The sequence below is a fragment of the Psittacula echo genome (genome assembly GCF_963264785.1).
Source record: "Psittacula echo genome assembly, chromosome: 3".
In the NCBI taxonomy this organism is placed as follows: domain Eukaryota; kingdom Metazoa; phylum Chordata; class Aves; order Psittaciformes; family Psittacidae; genus Psittacula; species Psittacula echo.
In genome coordinates, this window is record NC_137736.1 from 104,045,316 (window position 1) to 104,069,953 (window position 24,638).

Genomic DNA, 24,638 nt, shown 5'->3' on the forward strand with positions numbered 1-24,638 from the left:
GAAGGTCAGCTGCATCTATTTTCCTCTTATAACTCAAGCATCTCCAGCTTAGCCCATGTGGGTCTAGATAGGAGTGTTGTTTCTTCCTTTAATTTTCACTGATGCTTGGATCGGCTCACTTTGTTTTATATTAAGAATTTTAAAAATTAAAAAGAAAAGCCTTCAAGAATGCTATTCATATCAATTTTACAATTGCATGACAATAATACTTGATCATTGTTCAGATTTTTTCCCAAATTCTGGGGTAAGCATGGAGGACTGAAAATCTTCACTGCAGTAAGGTAAGGATGCTGAGGTCTAACACATTAAAGGATGTACTCAGAAAGACAAACGAAAGGCTAGGGAACAATTCTGCATCTGCAGAAACAAGAAAATAAAAATTAATAACTGGTTTTGTGCTGACTTGTGTGCATTAATTCACTGTAGGATTGTGGGGTTTTTTTCTGTTTTACCTAGATAGCTGTCTTTTTGAAACAGGGATTGTATTCTTGTTTTCATTTCGTGCAGCACGGTGCACTCTAAAAATGCTTGGCTGATATGCCCATGGGCACTCTAACAATACATGCAATAACAGGAATGGTGCTTTCAACTATAGAATTAATTCTGAAAGGAATGTTGGGTGTCAAAATTAGTAAGACTAAGTATGAAAATTGTAGGAATGCAGATGTGCTATACTTAACTAAAGGTTACTAGTAATTTCTGCTTATTTTGTCTGACAAGTGGAAGATTTACATTTTCTAAGAAATGATTGAAAGCAAACAGGGCTTAGCCAAGGGGATCAAAATTGTAAGATGCCAAGAATGTTTCTTTTCAACATATCCCACTAATTCTTTTGAAGCTGGCATTATGCAAGACTTCCTTGGCATTCTTGAAGATATGCAGTGTTCCAATTAATTCTCCATTCGAAAGTGTGAGCATGCACAATGGTGGGGCACATTGACATCGTGCTCTTTGATACTCAAAAACTGTATACTGTCTGTATTAAGAAATATCAGCTAGAGGAAGAATATATGCAAAGATATGTGACATTTAGTGATTACATGCCAAATCCAGTATAGGATTGAGGTTGACTGGAGAAGAGAAGACTGGGTGGAGACCTCATAGCAGCCTTCCAGTATCTGAAGGGGGCCTATAAGGATGCTGAGGAGGGACTCTTCATTAGGGACTGTAGTGACAGGACAAGGGGTAACGGGTTAAAACTTTAACAGGGGAAGTTTAGATTGAATATAAGGAGGAAGTTCTTTACTGTAAGGGTAGTGAGGCACTGGAATGGGTTGCCCAGGGAAGCTGTGAGTGCTCCATTCCTGGTGGTATTCAAGGTCAGGTTGGACAGAGCCTTCAGTGACATGGTTTAGTGTAAGATGTCCCTGCCCATGGCAGGGGGGTTGGAACTAGATGATCTTAAGGTCCTTTCCAACCTTAACTATTCTATGATTCTATGACTGTAGATACAAAGTCTCCGAAGTGCCATTAACTGCTTTACTCTGAAGGTCTCTAAATGCCAGTAACTGTTCACTTCAAATCTGTAAACTGCCGAAGGTGTCCTTTCTTAATGTATGTAAAGATCTACCTGCTCCTAATAGTTAGATTCTTCATTCCTTGTAATCCCTCTTGGGGTCTAGAAGCTTCTCAGAGTCACACAATGTAGGTGTACCAGTGAATATACTGTCAGCCTGCATAGCATCCTGACATAAATATAACAACAGCTAATTTCTTGTAATTTCATGAGTATTCTATTACCCTAGTGGTACTAGAAGCTTCCCCAACACATGTGAAACATCACTTAAATTATCTTTTATGTTGACAAATCCAACCCTGAACTTCTTTCATTTGAAGAATGTGTCTAACCAACCAAGAAAAAGGTTATGTCATGACATCTACTTAACCTCTTACTGTTGTATACTGTTGTGTCAAAGTGCAGGAAAGAATATAGCATACGTGGAGGTAGAGAAACCAAGTGACAAAAAAAGTGTAGCCCAGTGATTACTTGTTTTGGCAGAACCTGTTTGTTCTAAGATGACTTCAGCTGGCATTATTAAAGGTAATAACTATCACATACCATCATGGTCACAATGACTGACACCAGCTTCAAGCTCCACATTGGTATGTTGCAGCCTAGGTCAGATGTTCAGACACTCAATGGCTTTGTAGTAGAAATACAGGATTCTAGCTTTTCCAGAAGTAATGTAAGTGGAAGGAATGCAGCATGGTGAATTTAGAGTTAGGTCACAGGCTTAAGACATCAAATTGGACCAAATTTCATACCAGTTAATACCTGATAATGCAGCCTACTGAAGGCTGCTGCTGATCCCTTCCACATTCCTTTGAGAAATCAAACTAGCTATTCACCAGCACTGGCAAACTTAAGCATCCATTAATTCCCCTTCAATGGTCTGAAATCCACCTGCCCTATGTGGATCAGTGCAGACACCTGAATTCCACCTCCAACCTATTTGCAATATAAATGGTCTCAAATGTGATAGATTAAGGATTTCAAGAAGTTTTATTCTTGAGTTCTTAAAGATTACTTTTGATATGATTTTTTTATTCTTTTTCCTGTTAATCTCATTTACAAGATAACCTCCAGTTTTCAACTTCATGTGCTACTCCACAAGTTGTCAAATGCTGTAAAATGAGGAGTATTTTTCCTACCTGGCTATGCAAAAAACGGTAAGGACTCATGTTTTAATGATAGCTGAAAGGTTTGCTAGCTGCCTTCTCCACTGTTCCCTTTTCTGCCCTTGTTAGCAGTGCACTGACAGTTAAAATTTTCTTGACTATGGATGATTGTTGGTTGTATGTCTAAATTTTGCTTTATGAATGCAGCTTTTGAATGGGCTGTGCAATATGCCCAAGTTACCTCCCAAAGAATGTGGTTGTTCAGTAATATAAACCAGCCATACTTGCAACTTCCATCTCCTGTCTCGTCTAACCTTCCTGTAAATCCATCTAGATTTTAGTCTGTCTGGTCTGCTTCTTAAATGCTGAAGTTTTGCCTCTAACTGCTTTAGAATTTAAATACTCCTTATAAAAAAGAGAATACATTTTTAACCACTGAAGGTCTTGCATCTTGTTGAAGGGGATAGATCTGCAGACCAGATCCTTATATCACAAGAAGTTAATTAATGAAACTAACTCAATATTAAGATTCAGCTCTGTTAAATGGTTTAAGTTAAAGTAATTTTGAAAATTAGACCCAGTCTTTAATCTTATGCTACTTACAGTCATAACTGCCAATGTATAGATGGATCTTGTTTCTAAATGCATGACTTATCATGATTAGCTTCCTAACTACTTTTCAATATTTTTATTATTAGATGTTTGTTAATTTTTTGAAATTATTCTTTATTTGAATTCTGCCTCATCTATTTGACTAAGAAATTTTGTAAGGAAATTAATGCAACAAAACAATAGTTTTGAAAGGCCACAGCGCTTCTTAACCATGAAAACAATCCCAGTTTCTTGTAACACCTGTAAATGTGTTTCACATGCAGACTCTGTAACACCAAAGAGCTATTGGTATTTTCCTTCTTTTCTAATAATACCTCTGTCAATGTAGTTCTGTTCAGATAAATTGTTTTATTGTCCCTTCCAAAACTCTTCAAACATTCCTTAAAATTAACTATTTTCAAGCATTCTTAGAGGAGTTAAGACTTTTGGGGAAATTTAGTGTGATAGTTCTCCTGTGGTAGTCAATTTCACAAGCACTTGTGGAACAAGCAAACAATCAAACAAGCAAACTCCAAAACAAAAAAATGAAAACAAAAAAAACCCAAACAAACCCCAAACAAAAACCCAACAATAAGAACAAGAAAAAAACCAAAACAAAACAAATCCCTTTTGTAATCCTTCAGAGCTCTGCTTTTATCTGTTAGTCTACATTATAGAATCATAGAATAGTTAGGACTGGAAAAGACATTAAGATCATCAAGTTCCAACCCTCCTGCCACAGGCAGGGACACCTCACAATAAACCACGGCACCCAAGGCCTCATCCAACCTGGCCTTGAACACCGCCAAGGATGGAGCATTCACAACTTCCCTAGGCAACCCATTCCAGTGCCTCACCACCCTCTCAGTAAAGAATTTCTTCCTTATATCCAATCTAAACTTCCCCTGTTAAAGTTTGAACCCGTTACCCCTTGTCCTCTCACTACAGTCCCTGATTAATAGTCCATCCCCAGCATCTTTGTAGGCCCCCTTCAGATATTGGAAGGCTGCTATGAGGTCTCCACCCAGTCTTCTCTTCTCCAGGCTGAACAGCCCCAACTTTCTCAGCCTGTCTTCATACGCGAGGTGCTCCAGTCCCCTGATCATCCTCGTGGCCCTCCTCTGGACTTGTTCCAACACTTCCATGTCCTTTTTAAGCAGAGGACACCAGAACTGCACACAATACTCCAAGTGAGGTCTCACGAGAACAGAGTAGAGGGGCAGGATCACCTCCTTCGACCTGCTGGTCACGCTCCTCTTGATGCAGTCCAGGATACAGTTGGCTTTCTGGGCTATGAGCGCACACTGAAGCCAGCTTATGTTCATTTCCTCATCAACCAACACCCCCAAGTCCTTCTCTGCAGGGCTGTTCCGAATCTCTTCTTTGCCCAACCTGTAGCCATGCCTGGATTGCTCTGACCCAGGTGTAGGACCTTGCACTTGGCATGGTTAAACTTCATAAGGTTGGCATCAGCCCACCTCACAAGAGTGTCAAGGTGTCCCTCTGGATGGCATCGCTTCCCTCCAGTGTATCAACCAAACCACACAGCTTGGTGTCATCGGCAAACTTCTGAGGGTGCATTCAATCCCACTGTCCATGTCACCGACAAAGATGTTGAACAAGACCGGTCCCAACACTGATCCCTGAGGGACACCACTCGTTACTGGTCTCCAGCCGGACGTTGAGCCATTGACCACAACTCTTTGCGTGCTGCCATCCAGCCAGTTCTTTATCCACCGAGTGGTCCACCCATCAAATTGATGTCCCTTCAATTTAGAGACAAGGATGTCATGTGGGACAGTGTCGAACGCTTTGCATAAGTCCAGGTAGATGACGTCAACTGCTCTGCCCCTGTCTATCAGTTCCATAGCTCCATCATAGAAGGCCATTATTTATTAATTTAAATGCACTCTCAAATACAAATAATACAACCATTTGGCTATTCTGTGGATGCTTATGTGTACACCTGTTGTAATTCACGGCTAAGTTGACTGACTCAAATAAATGGGTCTTAGGCAGGATTTCTTAGAAAAAAATCTTGACTTCTGCCTCTTTGCAAATTTCCTATCTCAGAAATCTCTCAGGCTGTGTGTTAACTTAGGCTCCTCCTTCTCTTATTTGAACTAGTAATTTACCTCAAAACAACCAGAGTGATCTGGAAACACTTTAATATATGAAAGAATATCCTCTCTGCAGGCTTCATCACCAACCATTGAAGTTGGTGGAGAAAACTCCCATTGATTTGAGTGGGAACTGGTTTGAAACCTTTAACCGGGTGTATACTTTAATCAGAACAAAAAGCTGTTCTGTGAGGTCTCTTGATTGAGCAGATATTATTGTCCTTAAATGGATAACCCTTGGCTAGTTTACTGTAATACTACTTCTTTTTTTCCTTAATTAAGCACAGCACAATGAAATAGAAATCAATCCTGATCAAGAGAGTTCACTGATGTCTGAGTTTTAATGAGACTTTTTTTTGAGTCAAAAGGCCACTGCAACTTTTCTAACAAAAGATTAAAGCCAAAGACTTCTTCCTGGAACTAGTTTTATAAAGATTTACTCTTCTTACTTTTGCATCACTACTACATGACTGCTGCCAATATAGTAATCAGAACTTTGGTTAATAAAGATAATAGGGTGCAATTCAACTTCCTGAAAATATTTCAAATCACCATGGAGGGTGAGGACTAGGTAGAAATCAGGGAACTAAATCAAAAGCAGTAATTGTGTAGAAATATTAAAAAAAACAACAATAATACTTGCACCTTCAAGTGAATCCATTACTACAAACCAGAGGGTGGTTGTAATAGTTCATCTCAGGCTTGAACAAAAATCAATGATTTCAGCTTCTGAATCCTTTCTAGCCTTTAAAATGATCTTTAGTGCATAGATTTTACAATACACCTGGAGAAAAAGTAGAAATAGCTTGTTCGGGGATTGGACTAGATGATCTTTTGAGGTCCCTTCCAATCTCTAACATACTGTGATACTGTGATACTGTGTTCTGCAAAGGTAACCACATTTTATGTTAACTTTGGAAAGATTTTCTGCAGGTGTGCTGCAAGATAGCTTGTGCGCCAGTGCTAACACATGAGGGAGGTGGAGATAATCTCTGTTGGTGGCCATAACTCTTTCTCTTCAGGAAGACGACATGACTCTCAGAGTTCCTGAGTCCAACATCTATCCAATTGTGAAGTAAACAATCTAACATTAAAGCATTGTATAGCACAGTGGGTGTCAGTGACAACACCCTCTCTTTTCATACTCTTTTTTGTGTGTGGTGTAGTTATCTTCACATTTTTTAATGAGGGAGCCAACTGAAAGGAAAAAGCCAGTGCATGAGCTGAGGAGCTTTTGGACAGTCACACATCATGTAAATGTTTAGTTCAGTGCAATGAGAGACACACCAGCTTCCTAGCCTAACATGCCTATCTGTCTCTGAGGTGCAAGGAAGTGCTGGGGTCCAGTTCCCTTAGGATGGGCGAAAAAAGACCAGAGAAGGATGGGTGAGAAAGTGATATACTGACAGGGTAGAAGGTCTGATACTTATGTGTGTCCTGATAGATGCCTTGAGGATGAAAACTTGCCTTTTCATTTCCCAAGGTCTGTAGCCCTAGTTTTCAGAAAGGAATCCTGCTCCTCAGAAATTAGCTAAGGAAAATGTCACTAAGTGTGTTTTATTTTTTCTTTGCAATGGTGCATGGGATTCTTCACAAAGGACTGACTTATTAAAAGAGTCTAAAAACCAGCGAAGCTAAGAAGAGTCACCTGGGGCAGTGTCCTTACACCTGAGGTAGTGTTTGCAAGTAGACAGATCAGCCAGCAGCTGCAGTGAGGAAAGGCCAGGCTGCTTAGGAAAACTTCACCAGAAAACCACTAGATATCATTGCAGCAGAAATCTTACCCTAAAAGGCTGCTCAGTTTGCCTTTCTCATGAGCCCTTAGTGCCTGGAAATATGTCCCTCACTGAATAACCACACCAAGAATACCCATGAACACTGAGGGACTTCTGCTGTCTAATTTTCTACAGGTCTTCATTGCCATACTCATCAAATGAAGTGTTTTAGTGTAAAGCTTCAGATACTCTTAGTTCATATGTACTGGCAGTTGCACTAGAGAAACGCAGTCAGTATGTTATTTTACTATTAGCTACTTATAACAGCACTTCTCCAACTTTATTGTCCAGCTCAATGCTTTAATTGAGGCATTTTAATGATTCCTCAGGTCATATGTATGCATTGTATGTGTGCAGTCCTTTGTGGGTTATGATGTACATAGATCTACTCTGTGAAATGAGGAATAAATTTAAACACCTACAATCCTCTTGCCCCAATTTTTTTTTTTACTGGTCCTGGTTATATCCCAAGAGTTGCACACAGATTTTGCCCAGTATAGATACCAGTAGGTGTTGTGCATTGCACAAACAGTTGCACTTGCACCAAATCTGCAGATGAGACTGCACTGTGCTAAAGCTATACTACTTTTCTCCAGAGTTAGGGAGATGCTGGTGAGCATATATCTGCATGAACATGTCCATGTAAACACAGTGGGAAGTTACCACATTTGAAATAGAAAATGGATTTAATGCCTTGGGTACATTTTGCATTTCCCCATGGGGTTTGTTTGGGCAGCAGGAGTGAGGGTGATGGGGAATATGTAGTTCTTTCCTTCAACTAGAGGCTCCATGGCTTCATCATGTTGGATAGCCTCTGTAAGACAAGTACATGTTTCTTGCTTGAGGCCAGACCCTGGCTTTTACTATGGCTGTTGCTTAGAAGTGGAAGGTGTTATAGTATATGAGTTAATAAGGAAGAAAAAAGGCAAATTAATAATGAAGTAGCTGAATTTTCACAGCACTTCTGCTCTGTTCCTCTCTCAGAGGATTAAAAAGATGGTACTGAGATGGTTTGTTAAAAAAAATCTGTTCAGCTCCTGACCTTCACTGCTGCTGAACAGTTTTCTTCTGCCATAACCATCTTCCTCATTTGCAGAGAGATAAATAAAAAATGTGTGCACTAAGTTATAAAGCAGGGTGAATTGTTTGAAGGAGACACGTGCACTTTGTGATACTTACAGCTGACCTTAGCGCATATGATACAGGACAAATGTAGCTGCAGGGAAGCTTACAGCTAGTCCTGCCTTAGTCACTGTCAGCACGAGTCGTGTTGGAATGCCTTCCAAGGCACTGTTTATCTTGAAATAGCTTCACATTTTACAGCTACTTTGAATTTTCCTTTTTTCATTTTATACTTTGGTTGAATTTCCAAAGCGTAGCACTATATTAAAAGGATTTTCTGCATGCTTTCTTCCCCCCCCTCCATCAGCTATTCTCTTTTCCTGTTGCTGCGGTACAAGTATATACTAGCTTTAAAAAGCTAACAGCTGGCTCAGCCAAGCTCTGATCTTTTCCATTATTGCAATGTTTAAAGTGACTATCAGCCATAGCAGAATGGTAGGGGAGGAGGTTGGTTTATGGGCCTTTTGTGCAGCTCAAGATAATAAATTCAAAACTTGTAGATAGCAGCTCCCATACAGGATTACACAAATAATAAAGCAGCCTGGGAATTCTAAATGAATAGTCAAACAGTTCAAAACATGTATGTGAAGACAAATATCTGATGAAACTTCAGCCTTTGCCACATTTCTTTTCTGTAGAAATAGCATAGAACGGTTAAGGTGGAAAGGACCTTAAAGATCACCTAGTTCTAACCTTCTGCCACAGGCAGGACACTTTCTACTAGACCAGGTTGCTCCAAGCTCCATCCAACCTGGTCTTGAACACTTCCAAGAATGGGGCAGCCATAACTTCTCTGGGCAACCTCTTCTAGTGTCTCACCACCCCCATAATAAAGAGCTTGTTCCTAATCTGCATCTAAATCTACCCTCTTTCAGTTTAATTAATTCCCTCTTGTCCTACATGCCCTTGTAAAAAGTCCCTCTCCAGCTTTCTTGTAGGCCCCTTAAGGTATTGGAAGCTTTCTCTTCTCCAGGCTGAGCAACCCCAATTCTCTCATCCTGGCATTCTCAGTAGAGGTGATCCAGCCCTCTGGTCATCTTTATGGCCCTCCTCTTGACTCATTCAAGAAGGTCTATGTCCCTCTTGTGTTGGGGACCCCAGAACTGGACACAATACTGCAGGTGGGGTCTTATGAGAGTGAAGCAGAGGGGGAGAATCACTCCTTTTGGTGCAGTCCAGAACTCCATTGGCTTTCTGGGATGCAAGTGCACACTGCCAGCTCATGGTGAGCTTCTTGTCAATCAACACACCCAAGTCCTTCTCCTGAGGGCTTTTAATATAAATTTTGTAATCATTTCCAAATCACAATTACCAGGAATAAATGTTCTATTTGACATGAAAAGGGATGTTACACTTATAAAACCACCTACATACACTTTTGCTAAATTTACAATATTTAAACTTTATAAATTGCATCTTTTCCATAGCCTGTTTCCTTCATCTTTCCTAATGTCCTAATTACTTCCTAGTCTATCACTGAAGTCCATCACAGTCATTTTTTTTGTCTGTAGAAATAGTATTTTTTTTCTGAATTAACTATAAAGACAATTACAGAATCACAGAATCCCAAGGGTTGGAAGGGACCTCAAAAGATCATCTAGTTCAACCCCCCTGCAAGAGCAGGGTAACCTAGAGTACATCACACAGGAACTTGTCCAGCCGGGCCTTGAATATCTCCAATGTAGGAGACTCCACAACCCCCCTGGGCAACCTGTTCCAGTGCTCTGTCACTGTCATCGTAAAGAAGTTTTTCCTGATGTTCACATGGAACCTCTTATGCTCCAGTTTACACCCATTACCCCTTGTCCTATCATTGGACATCACTGAGAAAAACCTAGCTCCATCATCCTGACACTCACCCTTTACATATTTGTAAACATTGATGGGGTCACCCCTAAGTCTCCTCTTCTCCAAGCTATAGAGACTCAGCTCCCTCAGCCTCTCTCATAAGGGAGATGCTCCACTCCCTTAATCATCTTAGTTGCCCTGCGCTGGACTCTCTCCAGCAGGTCCCTGTCACAGTATCACAGTATCACAGTATGTTAGATATTGGAAGGGACCTCAAAAGATCATCTAGTCCAATCCCCCTGCCAGAGCAGGAACACCTAAATAAGGTTACATAGGAATGTGTCCAGGCGGGTTTTGAATGTCTCCAGAGAAGGAGACTCCACAACCTCCCTGGGCAGCCTGTTCCAGTGTTCTGTCACCCTCACTGAGAAGAAGTTTCTTCTCAAGTTTAAGTGGAACCTCTTGTGTTCCAGTTTGTACCCATTACCCCTTGTCCTATCATTGTTTGCCACTGAGAAGAGCCTGGCTCCATCCTCATGACACTCCCCCTTTATATATTTATATACACTAATAAGGTCCCCCCGCAGTCTCCTCTTCTCCAAACTATTGAGACCCAGCTCCCTCAGCCTTTCCTCATAAGGGAGATGCTCCACTCCCTTAATCATCTTTGTCGCCCTGCGCTGGACTCTCTCCAGCAGGTCCCTGTCCTTCTTGAACTGAGGGGCCCAGAACTGGACACAATATTCCAGATGCGGTCTCACCAGGGCAGAGTAGAGGGGAAGGAGGACCTCTCTCGACCTACTGACCACCCCCCTTCTAATACACCCTAGGATGCCATTGGCCTTCTTGGCCACAAGGGCACAGTGTTGGCTCATGGTCATCCTGCCATCCACTAGGACCCCCAGGTCCCTCTCCCCTACACTACTCTCTAACAGGTCGTTCCCCAACCTATATTGGAACCTGGGGTTGTTCCTGCCCAGATGCAGGACTCTACACTTTCCCTTGTTATATTTCATCAACTTTCTCCCTGCCCAACTCTCCAGCCTGTCCAGGTCTCGCTGGATGGCAGCACAGCCTTCTGGCGTGTCAGCCACTCCTCCCAGCTTAGTGTCATCAGCAAACTTGCTGACAGTACACTCAATTCCCTCATCTAAATCATTGATGAATATATTAAATAATACTGGTCCCAGTACTGACCCTTGAGGCACTCCACTAGATACAGGCCTCCAACTAGACTCCGCCCCATAGACTACAACTCTCTGGCTTCTGTCCTTCAGCCAGTTCGCAGTCCACCTCACTACCTGATCATCCAGGCCACACTTCCTCAATTTAGCTATGAGGATGCTGTGAGAGACTGTGTCAAATGCTTTGCTGAAGTCAAGGTAGACCACGTCCACCGCTCTGCCATCATCCATCCACAATGTTATTTCCTCATAAAAGGCTATGAGGTTGGTCAAGCATGACTTCCCCTTGGTAAAGCCATGTTGACTGCCCCTCATAACCCTCTTATCCTTGACATGCCTTAAGATGGCATCAAGGATAAGGTGTTCCATCACTTTCCCAGGGATGGAGGTGAGGCTGACCGGTCTATAGTTACCCGGGTCCTCCTTCTTGCCCTTTTTGAAGACTGGAGTGACATTTGCTTTCCTCCAGTCCTCAGGCACCTCTCCCGTTTCCCAAGACTTGGTAAAGATGATGGAGAGTGGTCTAGCAATGACTTCCGCCAGTTCCCTCAGCACCCGCGGGTGCATCCCATCTGGACCCATGGATTTATGGATGTCCAGATTGCTCAACTGGTCCCTAACCCATTCCTCGTCGACTAAGGCAAACTGCTCCCTTGACCTGACTTCATCTGAGGTCTCAGGAGTACAGGGCTCTTCAGGACTGCCTCCGGCAGAGTAGACAGAGACAAAGAAGGCATTCAATAACTCTGCCATCTCTGTATCTTCTGTCACCAGGGCACCCATCCCGTTCACCAGTGGGCCAACCTTGCCTCTGGTGTTAGTTTTATCAGCTATGTATTTGAAAAAGCTCTTTCTGTTGTCCTTGACCCCTCTGGCCAGATTTAATTCTAAGGAGGCCTTAGCCATCCTAGCTGCCTTCCTACATCCTCTAGCAGCAGCCTTATATTCCTCCCGAGTGGCCAGCCCCTCCTTCCATGACCTGTAAACTCTCCTCTTCCACTTGAGCATACCCAGCAGTTCCTTATTTAGCCACGCAGGTCTCCTGGCCCTCTTCCTTGACTTCCTACGTGTTGGGATGCTCTGCTCTTGAGCTTGGAATAAGCAATTCTTGAATGTCAACCAACTATCTTGGGCCCCTTTACCTTCAAGCAGCCTTGCCCATGGGATTTCCCCTAGCAATTGCTTGAAAAGGCCAAAGTTTGCCCTGCTAAAGTCCAGGGTTGCAATTCTACTTGCTATTGTACTGGTCCTACCACACAAGATCCTGAATTCCACCATCTCGTGGTCGCTGCAACCAAGGCAGCCCTCAACCTTTACTGCTTCGACCAGCCCCTCCTTGTTAGTGAGGATGAGATCCAGCAGCGCTCCTCTCCTGGTTGGCTGATCCACCATTTGGATGAGGAAGTTATCATCCATACACTGGAGGAACCTCTTGGACTGTGGCTGGGTTGCTGAGTAGTCCTTCCAGCAAACATCAGGGAAGTTAAAATCCCCCACGACGACCACGTCCTGTGACTGTGAGGCCGCTCTCAGCTGCCTGTAGAAGGCCTCGTCAACTTCCTCACCCTGATCTGGTGGCCTGTAACAGACACCCACAACAGTATCGCCCCCGCCAGCCTGCCCCTTAATTCTCACCCGCAGACTCTCAACTCGCTCGTCCCCTGTCCCTGGACAGAACTCAGTACATTGCAGCTGCTCTCGCACATAAAGAGCAACCCCACCACCCCGCCTGGCTGGCCTGTCTTTCCTGAAAAGGACATAGCCCTCCATGACTATATTCCAGTCATGTGAGCTGTCCCACCACGTCTCTGTAATTGCCACCAGATCATAATCTCCTGACTTAACACAGGTCTCCAACTCCTCCTGCTTATTTCCCATGCTGCACACATTGGTGTATAGGCATTTCAAGGAGGGAGCTGAGCTCACCAATTTCACCCTAGGATTATAGGAGGCCTCCCAGTCTTCATCAATCCTAGAGTGCTGCCCCACTGGAGAAAGCCCAGTTACAACCCCATCCCCCTTCGAATCTAGTTTAAAGCTCTCCAAATGAGCCCTGATAATTCATGCCCCAGCATCCTTTTGCCTCTGTGAGTTAAACCTTTCCCACGTGCCATCATCCGGACTGGAGCCTTATAAAACCAGCTGTTATCAAAGAACCCAAAGCCCTGCCTAAAGCACCAGTCTCGTAGCCAATTATTTACAGACTGAATTTTCCCATTCAGTCCCACATCATCACCGGAAGATGGAAGAAGCGAGGAGAAGATCACTTGAGCCCCAGACTCTTTCACCATCCGCCCCAAGGCCCTGTAGTCTTTCTTCATCCCCCTCAGACTGCGGGAAGCAGCTTCCCCCCCACCTGTCTGGAAGACCAGCAGCGGGTAGTAGTCTGTCGGGTGCACCAGGCTGGGGAGCGCCTTGGTGATATCCCTGATCCGGGCTCCAGGCAGACTACACACTTCCCTATGATGAGGGTCAACTCTGCATATCGGGCCCTCTGTTCCTCTCAGAAGGGAATCGCCTACAACAATGATTTTTCTTTCTTTCTTGTCAGAGGCAGTCTTGAGGTGCGAAGTCGACCGCCTTTTCCTATGTGACCTTGTAGTCTGGCCTTGCACCACATCCTCACCTACCTCTCCATCAAAATCCAGGGCCTCAAACCTATTACTGAGGGGCACCTGGGGAAGCAGGGCAGGAAGGGAGGAAGGTTGCCCACGGTTCCAAACTGGAACTCGCTTCCAGCCCTCATCGTCTTTTTGGTCCCTTACCTCTGCGCGACAGCTACAGAGCAGGGGCTGTCTCGGGTCATCCCCCTCTGTCTGAGAGGACAGGGGGTCCATCCCCTTGTGGGGGGTATCTCCCTGGAACCGTTCCGGCTGGCATGCCAGGGAGTTACTCCACCAGTCGATCTCCCTTTCACGGTCCCTGATGGTCCTCAGCGTCTCGACCTCCTCCTTAAGTTCTGCCACCAATCTAAGCAGATCTTCTACCTGCTCACACCTCACACAGGTGGAATGCTGGCCTCCCTTCCTCGGCAGCAGCAGGCTCTGGCACTCCCTGCAGCCAGAGACCTGAACAGCCACGGTTTGGGGCAGGGTCTCTGTCTGAGTTGCTACAGTCTCCTTACTGCAAGCTCTCCTTCTGGAGGCGACCATATTGGTCAGCAGTCTGGGACACCAGCAACAGGGTCCACAACACAACCTGCTTGTTCCTCCCTGCGCCTGGTGGGCAGCGACCGGTCGCTGCCCTCCCAAAGGCTCTTTCAAGGCAAGGGGCAGGGGTGCGGTCGCCGTTACCGCGGGAACGCCCCCTGCCACGTCAGCCGCTCTCTCGCAAGGGCTGCTGGGGCTTCGGGGATCGGGAGATGTCGGGAATCGCGATGTCTCTGCGCTGTCCCCTCTGCTTTTCCTAATCTCTTCTGTCCTTCTTGAACTGAGGGGCCCAGAACTGGACACAATATTCCAGATGCGGCCTCACCAAGGCAGAGTAGAGGGGTTGGAGAACCTCTCTTGACCTACTGACCCCACCCTTTCTAATGCACCCTAGGATGCCATTGGCCTTCTTGGCCACAAGGGCACAGTGCTGGCTCACGGTCATCCTCCTATTCACCATTTCCCTTCACTACTTTCCAGCAGTGAAATTCACTATAAACAAACTGGTGCTTACATGCTTAATATTACACTTGGACTTCATGTGGACCTGTCTACAAATGGGTTCTCTCAGATATGTGTGGTTATGGTACATAACCACATCTGTACTATATGTATGTATCTGTAACCAACATGAAACTGTGTTTCACAGACATCTGCACAATAGCAATGTGCATTGCACAATAGTAAAGGAAAGATCCCCAAGGCATATGTGTACAAAAAAAGCCATCTTCTTTTCTAGAATGAACTTTATTTGGGATGTTCTCAGTGCTAGCATTTGCTTTATTCAGGTGTAAACCAACTGGAATCTTTCCGAATATCTAGACAATGTTTCAGGGATCACCAAGTCTGTGTTTAATAATGTAAATTTAATTTTAGTGTTTCAAACACCAAATCTGAGATGCTGCCTTGACATCATGCACAGCACTGAATTAATACAAGTTCACTCTGCCGGTTCAAGCTCCTTTTAAAATTTTGAAGGAGTAACTTTATCCCTTCATAAGTTCTGCTGGGTCAGGTATCTGTCTTTATACAGCTGACACAGACCCAGCTGAACACTGTACAGTGTGTTCTGGCTAATAAAAAGGAAATGTAGCTGTGTCCTCACACCTAGATATTGTATTTGTACTGCAAGTTGTTCTAAAGCAAACTGATCTGCTATTAACAGACAAGAAACAAAGGACATGTTTAGAAGCTACATTAAAAATGCAAAATTTTCTCAGAAGCCTGGAGATGGGGCCAAAATGTGGAAGTGTTTTAGAAACTAAGAAGCCTCTTGTTTCACCCTGAGGACTATGTGCCTTACACTGGTGTTTAAGCACTCTGTGGTATAGTGCCCAGCTGTTGCCCCAGGCTGCACTGAAGCCAGCTCTGGCCACAGCTCTGGGAGCACTACAATAGGATGGGGAATCCAAAAAAGTGGGGTACATAAAAGCTTTTTAGTGAATAGAAAAGAAACAGGATAAAACTAAGAATATCCTTCCACAATTAAAAACTAAGGCAAAACGAAGGATTACTTGGGTGAGTGTCAAAATTCAGTTGTATTATTGGGCTGTAAAGAGTTAAATATTTTAGTCTAGACATAAATAGCATAATAAACAAATCTTCTCAAATTGAATACTTTTACCACTTCAGACGTCTTGGAATTAGTTATTTTGTTACCCCTCTAAGCACTTTTCCAGCTAATCCTTCTTACACCAAACTGACTGTGATCTTCTCCATTATCTAAATAAAATGGACACCTGGTTGAATCCTGAAGTGCATCTTTGATGGCTTTTTCATCAGCTCACAAAGATGTATGCTACTTTTCCCTGCTGTGGGGACAGTGACTGGATGATGCCAGTGTGGGAGGATGTTGATATTGACCCATATTTGAGCAGTTGTGCTGCTAGCTAAAGGCTGAATCCAAGCAGTCTCAAAGAGAATCAAATGTACCAGAGTAAATCAGTGAAATTCTCATGTCTGAGGTACATCTGAAATGGAAGTGCATTGATTCATGGTAATGCTAGCACACATTTTAATCAACAGAATGTACAAATGATTTAGATGTGTGTGTGTTTATATGTATACATATAGGAGTTGGACTCAACGATATTTATGGCTCCCTTCCAACTTGAGATATTCTATGTTCCTATATTAAATATTTCTCATTATATGCTCCCCAGTATTATCAACTTCAATGAAACGGGTTGTTTTATTGTATTATGGACTGGGTATGCTCTTCTAGAGTTTTAGGTGAAATTTCTTTTGTACTTAAACAACAGCCTGGTTTCTTAAAATTTTGCCGTGAGTTCAGTTTATGTTACTTAGTTAATACTGTTGCTAGGGAGCACCAGTAACAGTTTTGAAGTATGATTTGCTTAAATATGTTTAAAAGGTTTTGCAGCAAGCTTGGAACAGTTTGAATTACATTCAGGATGTTTCAAGTATGGTAGTTTAATGTACTTGCACTTACAGACTTTTTTGAATAAAATCCAAGAATGCCTTGGAATATTCCCTACTTTTTTTTTTCCCACTGAAAAATCTATAAAACTTAAAAATGGTGGGAGATGTGATCGTGACGATGACATGTCACCATTTCTTGATTCCTCACTATTGTCTGTCTGTCCTTTCAACAGTAAATCATTATTCCTTTTTCAGTCTTTTGCCTCCTTCTGCTTGGCCCAGACTGATTTTACTTCCACATTTAAAGTCCTTCCATTTATATCCGGAGGGAAAAATAATCCCTAAAGGAAACCTTCCCTTCTTTCTGTACAAAACTTAGCTTCACTGGCTTTATACATAGAATTCTTTATATAGAATTTTTTTTTATTATTTTTTATTGTCAGAGTTGCGCATTAAAGGTATTTTAGGAAAAGAAAAAGTCCGTACTATCTATTTCCAAATGGAATTCAGAAGTAAGGTGTCAGAAGCATTTTTGAAGGTTTCTAACATTAGTTTTTCAATAATAGCCTGTATTTCTGTAGATTGTAGGGAGAAAAAAAAAAGAAAAACACAACCCAAAAAAACCCAGCCCCAAACAGTGGCTAATTATCAAAGGTAAAGTTAAAAGTTACTGGGAAAAACAATGTATATAAGCCCTATGACTCATATCTGATACTTTATGCTAGCAAAGCTTGATGCTTTTCCATGAGAAATGAATAATCTGAAGTTTCAGAAGTAACAAGAATCTCCTTGCTCAAAATATCATAATAGAAGTCTTTTACCTTGGAGTTATCTGTGAGACCTAACATGAGGATGTTAGGATCAGGTGAATCTTTTCCCTGTAAGTCTTTCAGTGTAGGTAACAAAACAAAACAAAACAAAACAAACCCAAAAAATCCAAACCCACAGCAAAAAAGCAGTCTTCAATTCTCTTTCAAGACCTTTAAAGGATCTTGAAGTCATCACAGGTGAAAAAATAGCCTGACTGTGGAAAGATCCATTTCATACTGCATTTATGTTGTTTCCCATAAACGAAGTTCTGCAAGCAACACGTTAAATATTTCATGATAGCAGATGCAAGATGTGGTATACAGCCAGTTTTATCCTCTGTAATCTGAGAGGAAAAAGGTCCACTGTGTTTTTACCTAGGGCAGAGAGAGAACATGCAATGATTATAATGCTTACAGAGCTTCCATATCTTGCATTACAATCCAACTTAAATGAAATTGCTCTATGTTTTGTCTACCAAACATAAAATTAATTAAGCTGCATGGGTTTAAAAAAAGTAAGAAACAGCCCCCGGGTTGAGATCTTCTCATGCATTTTGAGGACATTGGGATGGATCTGATTTTACAGAAATAACAACTTTATTGATTGTGAAACTAGGCACTCTTTTGCCTTCAATGTCTTCATCTCTGTATAATAACAAAATTCATTCTACCTGCCAGTGAAGGAGGAAAAATGTATCAAAACCAGCCAAAGTGAAGAAACTTGCTCTTCTTTTTCCTGCTGCTAATGCCTTACAGCTATCTCTTTTAACTGAATGAGGGCTTTAGCTCCATAGCAGTTTCTTTACATTTTTTTGGCATGTATATTATAGTTTTCAGCATTTACCATTTCACTTTGCTTTCTTTTTTTTCATATTCAACGTATTTTGCTGTTGTTATTCTGTAGTTACCTTAATTCCAGATACTGAGACTGATATCCTAGTCCTAATTTCTGAGTAGAGTCTATGTCTTTTTTTTTCATCTTCAGGATCCCTAGAACAATCTCTGTTGTCTATCACTTACTACCCATGGCACCCTCCAAGACTTGTTTCTGTAGTTAGCGGAATGGAGGGGGCTTATTTCCTATAGTGTGTACTATACATTGCTCTAACCATGGTAGTATATCTATAAGGTAATATATATATCTCTAACAAGGCATAATACGTGTGTGATAGGTGGCTGATGAGGCTGTTACTCCATTAAGACTGCCAACAACAAGATAGAAGTTCTACCAGTATAAAGCAATTGGGATATTTCACCTAGCTTGAGCTGCTATAGATTTTTCACTGACATCCAGAAGGTTGGCAGCTTTATTTTGAGAGCTATTTACAGTCCCCAGAGTGTAAAAGAGATTATTTTATTGTATACTTTGATATTGTTTTGTTATTATACACTCCCTGAAATTACTTTTCGGTTATGACATACTGAAGAGTAATAAGAATCTAAGTATCATTTTTATATTGCATTTTTCTCATTATTTTAGTATAACCAATTTGTTCTCATATAAATACCAGATTAATAATAATAAGAATATTATGTTTCACAGTATTATATTCCTCTGTGTATGAAAACACCCTATGCTGTCCCAGTTTGATATAATTCAGGCTCTCTGACCTTTGTTGTCCGATGATTCTCCAGAGCTGTATCAGATAACATCATTTTTTTTTTCCTTAAATCTCTCTCATTATCCACTTTCAGTAATTTTTGCCAGTTGGTGAGGCTTAAGCCCTCTGTGACAGAGGCTACATCCCTCCTGTGCCAGCTGGGCATTCAGCAAGCTGAATGAGGTGGACAGGATGTTCACTGCTTGCTGGGTGTGCTGGGGGCAGGGCAAAAGCCTTCCTTCTCTATGGCATGTGCCTTTACAGTGGCCTGTGCCTGTTTCTATGCCAGGGGGTGACTTTTTCAGCTGCTTTTGTAGGTATTATCAGTATTATTTAATGAGGCATGAATAATGACTTAGCTGCTATGACTAGCAGCACATGCAGAAGAGAAAATACTGAGCACTGTCCTGGAGAAATTGGCTGCTCATGGCCTGGGTAGAAAGATTCTTAGCTGGTTGGAAACTGGCTGGACGGCAGAACCCAAAAGAGTGGTGGTAAATAGCATCACATCCAGATGGTGACCGGTCACTAGTGATGTCCCTCAGAGCTTGGTATTAGAGCCAGTGTTGTTTAATATCTTCATTGACGATTTGGATGAGGAGATTGAGTGCATCCTCAGTGAATTTGAGGACGATACCAAGTTGAGTGGGAGTGTTGATCTGCTGGAGGGTAGGTAGGCTCTGAAAGATCCCTCTGGATCTGGACAGGCTGGATCAGGTGAGCTGTGGTCAATGGTATGAGGCGAAGTGCCGGGTCTTGCACTTGGGCCACAACAACCCCAAGTAACTCTCCAGGTTTGGGGAAGAGTGGCTGGAAAGCTGCTCAGCTGAAAGGTGCCTAGGGGTGCTGGCTGACAGCTGAACATGAGTCAGCTTGTGCCCAAGCAGCAAACAAGGCCAACGGCATCCTGGCCTGTATCAGAAATAGTGTGGCCAGCAGGGCCAGGGAAGTGATTGTCCCCCTGTACGCAGCATTGGTGAGACCACACCTTGAATCCTGTGTTCAGTTCTGGGCCCCTCACTATAACAAAGACATTGAGGTGCTGGATCGGGTGCAGAAAAGGGCAACAAAGCCGGCGAACGGTCTGGAGAGCAAAGTCTTATAAGGAATGGCTGAAGGACCTGGGGTGGTTTAGTCTGGAGAAGAGAAGGCTCAAGGGAAGGGGTCTTATCGTTCTCTACAACTACCTGAAAGAAGATTCTCTCAAGTAACTCTTCTCTCGAGTAACAAGCAACAGCACAAGAGGTAATGGCCTCAAGCTGTGCCAGGGGAGGTTTAGATTGGACATTAGGAAAAATTTATTTATAGAGAGGGTGATCAGGCGTTGGAACAGGCTGCCCAGGGAAGTGGTGGAATCACCTCCCTGGAAGTGTTCAAAAATCTTGTAGATGAGGCCCCCAGTGATATGGTTTAGTGGTGGTCTTGGCAGTCCTGGGTAACGGTTGGACTTGATGATCTTAAAGGTCTTTTCCAACCTAGCTGGTTCTATGATTCTACGAAGATGAAGATACCTTCTATTACATAATGGTGAAAAATACCTTGCCTGGATTTCCTGCCACATCTTACAAAAGACAGTAAAGATGCTTCACACATTCCTTCTTAAGGTCATTTTCAGTTGCTTATTCCTGTGACAATATCTAGCTGTTAAGGCCGATTTACTTATGCACTGTCTTTCACTCAATTCTGAAATGTCAACAAAGGCAGATTAGACTTTGTAGTAAAACTGAAAATCTTGATTTCTCTGTCTTGTTTTCAACCTATTAACTGACAGTTTCATTTGGTGTTGAGTGGTTCTGTTATTGTGAGGAACAGTGAATAATACTACCTTATTCAACATTTCTGCATAATTTAAAAATGCATATTTAAAACTGTTACATTATATTGATAGGTTCATGTTATGTTCCTTTGGCATTTTTGATATTATGTTCTGCCTCAGTCTTCTCTTTTTCACTTTGGATGGTCCTAGTCTATTTTGTTTGACATACACTTCAGTCATGTGGTCATCCAATTTTCCTTTATTTTGAATTTTTCTAGTTCTATTACAATAGGGATTACCACTTGTATATTTATACATATTTTTACATAGATTTATGCAAAATTTCAAAGAGCAATTCTCAAAGACTTCAAGTCATTGGAGTCATTGATGCTAACCAGCATCTGTCAGCCTAAAAATGTCTGAATAGAGCTACTTTTTCCCTGTGTTTGTTACTTTGCACTAATGCCATAGAAGTCAGGACACAAGCGTGGCAGGACAGCAGCTGTGAACCTGGGTAGTGACTCCAGACTTTACCAAATTTGCCTTGAAAGCAGAGGTAATGGTTCAGGGACTGGAAAAATCAGAAACACAGAAGACCACATCTCTTCAGGCATCACATTTCTCTCAGCAGACATCCTAGCAGGGTTGGACCAGGATCATAGGAACACAACCCTGTGAAAAGGCCTGAAAACACTCAGCTAACCTGCATGGTGGCTGACATCCATTGTGTGGCACTGGATAAGGGTTGCTCTCAGAGTAGAAAGATAGGGTGGTCTGCACTCTGCACAGAGACATCCTAATTAAGAAGGACAATTAAAGGACAGGTAAGGACAACTAAAAGGCAGGTACAAAATAGAGGGGTGAGTGGGTTTAGGAGTCCTACAGAGTGGACACGGGAAACCCATGCTTGTTATCTGCAGACAGAAATCCAACCATGTCAGGCAGAATAAGATACATTTTTTACATTAGCCCCTGGGGTCTTCTGGCAACAACTTACGTGGACTTTGGAACATGAGCCAGCTCCAAAGTCATGTGCATGCAGGTTAACTTGTTCATAGGTCCGTAGAAAGTGCTTAAGTGCCTCAGTGGGCTCCAGCTACATAGGCGTGATTGAAAGTGGCACGCTGATTTTGTTGTGGGAACACAAAGTGCTCTCATTCCTGAAAAATACAGATATAGGAAATGTAGCAGGAATGAATGATTGAAATTATTTTATGTCCTTTGAACACAACCTCAAAGGTATGAGCTTGCCTACTCCGTTTCATGTATGCTGCATGGTTTTATATAAACTTTGGACTATGTCTCTATCATAGACTTGATTGCTCTGTCTAATGTTTCTGTGGGAACACCAAGATTCACTGGAAAGATGGGTGATTTCCAACTTGAATAGTCATATGAGCCCATAGGCACAACAAGCTGCACATCTTGGCTGTGGACTCCCCTCTCATACTGGGAAGGCATTATGTCTACAGCCAGCAATGGCATCTGTCATACTGCATCCTATGCTGAGTGTAGATTAAACTGGCTAGGGTTATCTTCATAACAGTGCTGGTAATGGATAGACTTGATCTTCCAAAGTAGTTATCAAAGATTCTTACTTACATCTGTTTCCACTTAATATCCTCCATCCACCCTTCATCTTACTGTGACAGCAACCTCCATTGCCAGGAAGAATAACAATATTTAATATAAAAAAGAAATCAGCTCTTCAGAGCTCATGACAGTGTCTCCATGCACAGAAAGGGTTTTCAGTCATTTGCAGTTAACGTCATGTTTCCAGCCTGATACAATTCTATCACAGTGTGCTTCTAACCTAGAGGTGTTGCAGGGTGCATGCATCCTGCCAGCAGCCCTACAAAAAAACAGTGTTCCAGCTGGATTCTGTGTACTGGGTTCACATGGCAAGGTTTGGGGGATTAGAGCAGAGGGCTACAGGTATGGCTTCTGTGAGAAGCTGCGATAAGCTTCCCCTATAACCAATAAAGCCGATGTCAGCAGTCTCCAAGACAGACTCACCACTGGCCAAGGCCAAGCCCATCAGCAACAGTGGTAGCACCTCTGAGATAACATGTTTAAGAAGTTGGGAGGAAACCCTGTGCAACAGCAATTGCAGCCATAGAGAGGAGTGAGAATATGTGAGCGCAACAACTCTGCAGAGCCCTAGGTGAGTGAAGAAGGAAGGGAAGCAATGCTCCAGGTGCCAGAGCAGAGATTCCCCTGCAGCTAATGATGCAGACTATAGTGAGGCAGGCTGTGCCCCTGCAGCACATGGTGGAGCAGATCTCCACCTGCAGCCCATGGAGGCCCCTACATCAGAGAAGGGGGATGCCCGAAGGAGGCTGTGACCCCAGGGGAAGCCTGCACTGGAGCAGGTTTGCTGCAGGACTTGTGACCCCGCAGGAAACCCACACTAGAGCAGTCTGTTTCTGAAGGACTGCACCCATGGAAGGGACACACACTGGAGCAGTCTATTCCTGGAGGACTGCACCCATTGAAGGGACCCACGCTGGAGCAGTCTGTTCCTGAAGGACTGCACCCATGGAAGGGACCCACACTGGATCAGTCTGTTCCTGATGGGCTGGATCAGTCTGTTCCTGATGGGCTGCACCCACAGAAGGCACCCACGCTGGAGCAGTTCATGAAGAGCTGCAGCCTGTGGGAAGGAGCCAGGCTGGAGAAGTCCATGGAAGACTGTTCTGCTGTGGGAGGGACCCAACACTGGAGGAGGGGAAGAGCGTGAGGAGTCCTTCCATGGGGAGGAAGGAGCAGCAAAGACAATGTGTAATGAAATGACCCCATGTTCCTGAGCCTCTGTGGAGTGAGGACATAGAGAAAATTTGGAGTAAAGTGAAGAAAGGAGGGTTGGGGGGGGAAGGTGTTTTAAGATTTGGGTTGATTTCTCATTATGGTACTTTGATTTGATTAGTAATAAATTAAACTAGTTTTCCGAAGTTGAGTGTGTTTTGCCTATCACAGTAATTGGTGAGTGATCTCTTCCTGTTCTTATCTCAACCCACAAGCCTCTTAGTCCCTATGCATTTCACTCTTTGTTTCTACTGCATTTCATGGTTAGAAAAATATCCACAGGAATACCAAACTCCTTCACTGCTGACAGAGGGCAGCACACTTCACATGGGCAACAGGGAAGACAGTAATTAAGCTGGAGGTTGGATGTGACTGGGTTAGTACCAATGTGCTATTACGGCTGCAGTGTGAACACAACTGGGTTTTTGACCAGCTGGTAAAATCTCAGCACCCACCTACAACAACAATGGTAATGCAGATAGAGTGACTTTCATGGGAACTGAATCAGACTCTTGCTTTGTGTAAGCATAAACTGAAGCTTTTAAAAATAGTAACAGACAACATTTTAAGAACACAACTAATGGAGTGGAACAGTTAACAGAAATACTATAAGTGGTAGGAGAATACATTAAGACACTTAGTTTTGCTTGAAATGAAACCATGTCTTTGCGTATGTGTGTATAATTAAATATGTGTACAAGCTTGCTGAAAGACTGGACACTGACACTGAAATCTATCCATATATTATATTTTCAGGTGCAATTTAGTACAACTGAGCCACAGTGCAGAATTTCATGGACTCCATTAGCCTGTCAGCAAGGGATCAGAAAGTCGTCTGTGTAAATTGCCGTAAGTCAGTGGCGGTCAGGCCTCAAGAATGTAACTGAGATTTAAATACTGTCTGTGATGATAGTGTCCATAGTTTTGTGTAGGCTGT